Below are 7,020 nucleotides of genomic sequence, written 5' to 3' on the forward strand. Positions count from 1 at the left end.
GCGCGGCGAGTGCGTTGCGCGGGTCGGTCGCGCGGTAGAGGGGCCAGGGCGAGCGCGCGTGGCGGCGGGGTTTGGCCGTGGCGGTGGCGTGCTTCGGCGAGCGTGTGCAAGCACGTGAGAGCGAGAAATAGGGTGGGGTAGGTGCTGGGGCTTCCTCACCTTGCTGCGAAGGTTGTTCGGGGGTCCTTGCCGACGGAACGGACGTGGTCGCATAGATCAACGACGAAGGATACCTCCACTCGACAGCAGCTCGCGGCTAGGGCTAGGGAGATGGCGGCGGCGCTGTCCTAGGGTTCGAAGGAGGGGAGCGGGTTGCAGTCAAAGGCCTTTATAGGTTGTGGTGAACCTCGGGGTGCGTGCACAGGGAGATCGGGCGGCGGCGGCAGCTCCCGCGCGATGCGGATGGAGGTTGGGGATGACCTCCCCGTTGACGCGTGGGGCCGGGGCATCAGCGGCTCGGGCGTGGGCTGGCAGGTGGGGCCCGCCTGGCAGTGGGAAAGCGCGGGCGCAGGGGCAGGTGGAGCTGGGGCGCGGGGCTGGGCTCGCCTGCTGCTGCGATGCTGGGCCGGCTGTAGCAAAGGGCTAGGTCAAAAAGCTAAAGCGGGCTAAAAAGAGAAAGGAAAAAAAGACTTTTCTTTTTATTTTGAAAGGGTTAAATCAAATTTGTCAACACCTTTATAAACCAAAATTTAATTTCTTAATTTAAGATTATTTTTAGAGCTTATTTTCTTCACTACTTTTGAAACAAGACACATTTTCCTAAGATCATATTTTTAAATCATTTTTCAACTCAAAACGAATTTAGTTTTCGAATAGGACTTTTAGTGTTTTATTTTTCCAAAAACCGAAAGGACCTAAACGTAGCTCGTTATAAATTTTAAAATTTATTTTTCTCACACAAGATAAACAAAGCTAGGACACAAAGCACACAACAACAAATAAAAACACCCTTCACTTATCTTTATAAAAGTTTTAAAATTCTACATTTTTCTCATTTCATAATAACAATAATTAATAAAAATCTCGTAATGTTTTAGAAACATTTTAAATCCTTCATTTAATTTAGTGTTTTCTAATAACAATCCAAAATTAAAAATTTTGGAGTGTTATATCTAATTATGAACTAACTAGACTCAAAAGATTCGTCTCGTAAATTACAAGCAAACTATGTAATTAGTTATTATTTTTATCTATATTTAGGCCTTTTTTAGTTACAACATTTTTGGCAAAATGGACATTGTACTACTTTCATTTGTATTTGACAAAATATTAACCAATCATGGAGTAACTAGACTCAAAAGATTTGTCTCGTAAATTACAGATAAATTGTGCAATTAGTTATTTTTTATCTATATCTAATGCTCCATGCTTGTACCATAAGATTTGATGTGACGAAGAGTCTAAAAAATTTTGCAAAACATTTTGAAAACTAAACAAGGCCTTAATGTTCAATGCATGTGCCGCAAGATTCAATGTGACGGAGAATTAAAAAATTTTACAATTTTTTTTTGGGAAACTAAGGTCTTGTTTAGTTTAATTTTTTTTTAAAAAAAATGAGCACCATAGCATTTTTGTTTGTATTTGACAAATATTGTCCAATCTTTGACTAACTAGGTTTAAAAGATTCGTCTTGCAAATTATAGGTATATATTTAGTTATTTTTTTATCTATATTTAATACTCTATGCATGTGTCATAAGATTCGATGTGGCGTGGAATCTAAAAATTTTGCAAAATTAATATATTGATATTAATAATATATGTTCGTATCAGGATCCATTTGCATCCCTAGTCGGTCACTCTATTTTCGCGCACGCTTTTGTTTTATTAAATTAATTAAACCAGCAAGCTCATGGCTATCAGCCGTAGTAGTGGATATATATTCTATATCCAAAAAGATCAAGACGGAGCTGCCGTATCATAGCTAGCTAATAAACATCTCGCTAATGAGCCTAATATAATGTCAACATCGTGGGTTTGTGAAGTCCGCCCAAGCACTTCATCACGATGCAGTACTAGTTACCGTATAGCCTCACATTTGTCCAACTACGCAGTGGGCCCAGGCCAACCCCCGCTGCAAAAGACCCAGATACTACTTCCAGAAAGATCTAGCGAACCCAGTGCAACGAGAGGCCCTGCGACGACGTCACGTGCCAATCTGACGTGGCCCCTAATCAAACCATCCAATTGTGTGTGCCACGTCCAGCGTGTCGCATTCCACGACACGGCACCTGCTGACGTGCCGGTTCCCCGCCGGTCGTACAATTTCCGATGCCCAACCGTCGGCACCTGTCCCAACGGTCCGGTGCAGTGGGCCCAGTGGCCCACACCAACCACGGCCCCCACTTCCATGTGCGAGATATTTTTCCGGGGCGGGGGCCTTTCCCTTTCCCTGTAGCTGTAGGTGGCCGACGCTGGGTGTCGGCAAAGATGGGAGCAGACACGGTTCTTCCACGTGCTGGGCCGGCCGGTACATACGGATCGTTTTTTTTAAGAGATTTAAAAAGTTTTTAGATTTTGGTACTATATCACTTTCAGTTTTATTTGATAAATATTGTCTAGTTATGATGTAACTAGATTTAAAAGATTCGTCTCATGATTTACAGACAAACTGTGCAATTAGTTTTTGTTTTTATATATATTTAATACTCCATGCATTTGTCGCAAGATTTAATGTGACAAAAAATCTTGAATTTTTTTTTTGTTTTTAAGGTGAACTAAACAAGGCCTAAATAGCTCGTCTTTGGTTATAATCAACAGACCGAGGCCTCAAACATATGCCTTATTTAGTTGTACTTAAAGTTTTTCAAGATTCTTATTTTATCAAATCTTACGATATATACATTGAGCATTAAATATAGATAAAAAATAATTAATTACATAATTTGTTTGTAATTTACGAGATAATTTTTTTGAGCCTAGTTAATCTATGATTGGACAATAATTATCAAATACAAATAAAAGTGCTATAGTGTCTGATCCGATTCCACTTCATATCCGTACAAGCTGTGGCATCTGAAAAAAAAAATCCGCATTCGCATCCAAATCCGTACATTATCGGTCCGATCTGAATTAACAAAAAAAAATAGATTAGGATACAGAAAAGCATTATCCACACTCCGATTCGATCCGTTTTCATCCCTACCGATAACAAATAGTATATATAACTAATTAGTTAGTATAATTAAAAGAACAATTTATAAATAGATTTCATATTGTCTCAAAAAAAAAACTTATGGGAGAAGTGTTTTGTAACAGCTAACGTTAACACGTGCAATTTACTCCGGTTTCATCTCATCTGATATAGGGGACGTCGGATGTACGGCAGGCTACATATTCCTAAACACCGCAAATGCAAAATAGGCTAATAATCACGTCACCTACACTACACCCAGCATCAGCTTACAGCTTTCGATAAGGGCCTTGTTTAGTTCAAAAAATAATCTTTAAACGCATGTATGGAATATTAAGGTCCTGTTTGGTTCCACCAACTAAATTTTAGCTAGCTAAAATTATTTTAGCTACTCTTGAGTGACTAATAGAACTAAACTATTTTAGCCCCTTTTAGTCAATGTGTTTGGAACTTTAGCTACTAAAGTGACTAAAGTTTAGCTAGCTAAAATTTAGTTGGTGGAACCAAACAGGCCCTAAATATAGACGAAAATAAAAACTAATTGCACAGTTTGGTCGGAATTGACGAGACGAATCTTTTGAGCCTAGTTAGTTCATGATTGAATAATATTTATCACGTACAAACGAAAATGCTACTATTCTTATTTTGTAAAAAAAATTTAGAACTAAACAAAGCCAAGTGCATGCACATTGCACCCGTATCGTCGGTATGCCGGCGCCGGCGCCGGCTTGGGCATGGGAGCAATTAAGCGTCCTCCTGATGACGTGGTGAGTTGCCATACGTCCCTCCGTTGCCGGCCCTGCAATGCAATGCCGACTGCATGCATGGCCTAGCTGGCTGGGCGGCCACATGCTTGCACGCGAGCCATCGGATGAGGATGGACGGACGGCATGGTGAACATAATCGTGCATGGAGTAAAAGACGAGTAAGGCGCGTTGACTACTGACCCACTTCGTTCCAACAACCACCAATTAAAAGGTGGGGATGTCGTTGTTGTGCACAAATAAGCAGGGCAAATTTTTACACCTATTTAATTACTATCTTAATAGGGTTTCTTTCGAGAAATAATTATGATCAGCAATTTTTATCCAATCATAGACTAACTACACTCAAAAGATTTATTTTGCAAATTATAAACAAACTGTATAATTAGTTATTTTTATTTATATTTAATGTTCTATGCATACGTCTAAAGATTTAATGTGATGAGAAATCTTTTTATGAACTAAACAAGGCCTAAGTCTGTCGCCCGATTACGTCATATACCCAAAATTGTCAGTAGATAGGTAGATTCACGCTCACATCACATGTAACAGGCCATGCTCAAAGTCCATGTCCGTTGTGCGTGATGGGCGTGTACGCGTGGTGCTAGCGTTTCCCCTGCCCGCTGCCCGCCGACGCTGGCATTTGAATCTGACTGGTTAGCTAGCCAGAGGTAATGAATGAAGACCTTGAACAACCTGTTCCTTTGACTTGTTATGAGAAAAAATTATTAAATAATCTTACAGCGATAGATAAGTTCAAGCGAATAGGCAGAGCAGAATAGGCACAGCAGAAGAGGTTGTCTTTCTCACCCATGATTGAAGCCTATTCGCTTGAACTTATCTACCGAATTTACCAGTCGTTCAACAGTATTTTTCTCTTACAATAAATCATCGAACAGTACTTTCAGAGGATCATTACTACAATGCTCTAGCTCGGTAGATGATACTACCACAACTGGAAAGCCGAAATTCCCTGACGGTGTCATTACCGTCAGGGAAAAATAAAACACCCTCAGGAAATTTTAAAAATAATTTCTCCGACGGTGAACCGTCATGGAATAACCATCAGGGCTGGCTCGATAGGGAAAAGACTATTTCTTGACGGTGTACCATCACGGAAATACAATTTTGATTTCCTAACGGTGAAAAACTCACAGGGAAATTGTAAAAACTGTCAGAAAAATTATTTTTTGTCTGACGGTAGACACCGTATAAAAAAAAGTGGATTACCAACAAAGAAATCTATTTCCTTGGCGGTGGAAATTCGACAGGCTATATGATCATTTACCTTGACGGTCCCAGGTGGTGTCTGTTTTCCCTATCGATTTCTTACCATCAAGAAATAATGTTTTCCCTCTGTAGCTGAAATTTCCGAGTCGAAAGGGGACCATCAGGGCAATTCTTTTCCCTGTCTGTGTAAAACCACCAAGGAAAAAACTAGCATAACATTTTCTATATTGTGTAAAACAAATTTATTTAATATAATATACACAGAACCATGGATACATATACCAAGATAAATACAATACACCATCATATATATAGATTAGTCTAGCATAAATCCATTACATACATAGATGTCTTGTTTGCATCAACATTGATAAATACATGAGATGTCCAAATATTTAGCACCCATCTACCCAAAATAACTTCTGCAAACATTTGGCATCAACATAACTCCCTTCCACCACCGATCTAGTACTAGCCCCACAACCACACACCACTAGTACTGACCTAAGTGTATGCAGAGGCAAACACTTCAAAAGAGTAAGAGCTAAAGGTTAGTACTAGCTCAACATCCACACCACTAAGAACTAGGTGAAGGTTAGTACCAAACCAAAGTGTATGCAGAGGTAAACACGTCAAAAGAACATGCTACACAACCATTCAGTCTTCAGTGAGATGAGCACCATCAGCAGCACCTGCACATGTGGCTTCATTATGATAGTTTCTGCTTTCCAATGCAACTCTACTTCCACCATGGAGTCCCTCATTTGCTGCAACATTGTCGTTAGTCGATTCGGAAGCCACATGAGATGATCCAGTCACCGGCTGCATGTGAATAAGTAAAAGATTATTAGTCACTAGGTTGCACGCGTTTCAGTCAATATACACAGTATAGGGCTAAAACACATGTTCAGCTAAAAATAAAAGATGTTCTCAGCTAAGAATGTTCAACTAAGAATGTCCAGCTAAGATGTCCATAGCTACAAAAGAATCAACATGAGGCCACTTCCTCACTGTTGCACTAGGTACTGCAATGCTGAATACCATAAAGCTCTAGTGTGAACCATAGGAGCCAAATGCCTAAATTGTATGTCATACAATGGAGAGTAAAATTCCCATCACTTTTATTATTTCCACATATTATTTACAGATAATATTTTTTATAAAATGCCTAAAACCCTCTTTTGCTCAAGGTTCACACCATGCGTTATGTTTGCAGCATATGCATTAGGAAACTTTAAATCTTGAATCCACTTGAGAATGGTTGGCTTGTCATCTTTACTGATACAGAATGGACCTCTTGGCCTATCCCACTTCCCATTATTTCTTTGCACCAAATGGAGCGAAGGACGATTACAAATTAGAGCTAAATCTAGCCTAGCCTTCACATTATCTTTGGTCTTATCTCCTATATCGAAGCATGTGTTCCATATGGCTTTGGCCATATTCTTTTCATTGTGCATCACATCAATATTGTGAGGTAGAAGAAGCTTTTGGAAATATGGAAGTTGCCTAAAGCAAAGTGCATGTGTCCAATTATGCAATTTTCCATAGGTATCTGAATCACCTACAAATCTATCCGAATGGCGTTGCATTTCCTCTCCTGCTAAGATAATAGGAGGCTCCTCAGAAACACTTGTGTTATTACGGAATGCGTTTGCTTGTTGTGTAAATTCATGATCAATAGGCATGAACTTCCTGTGGCAATCAAACTAGCAAGCCTTATGACCATTACGTAGTGTAAAACCATTTGCACCCATATCCATATGGCCATGACAATCTACCATGTGTGCTCCATCCAACAAAGTCACCATATGCCATGAAGTCATGTACAGACCAAAGGTAGTCTGCCCTTAATGTCGATTCTTTCTTTACCGAAGCATCCCAAGAATTAACC

This window comes from Sorghum bicolor, chromosome 8, assembly GCF_000003195.3.
Source record: "Sorghum bicolor cultivar BTx623 chromosome 8, Sorghum_bicolor_NCBIv3, whole genome shotgun sequence".
NCBI lineage: Eukaryota > Viridiplantae > Streptophyta > Magnoliopsida > Poales > Poaceae > Sorghum > Sorghum bicolor.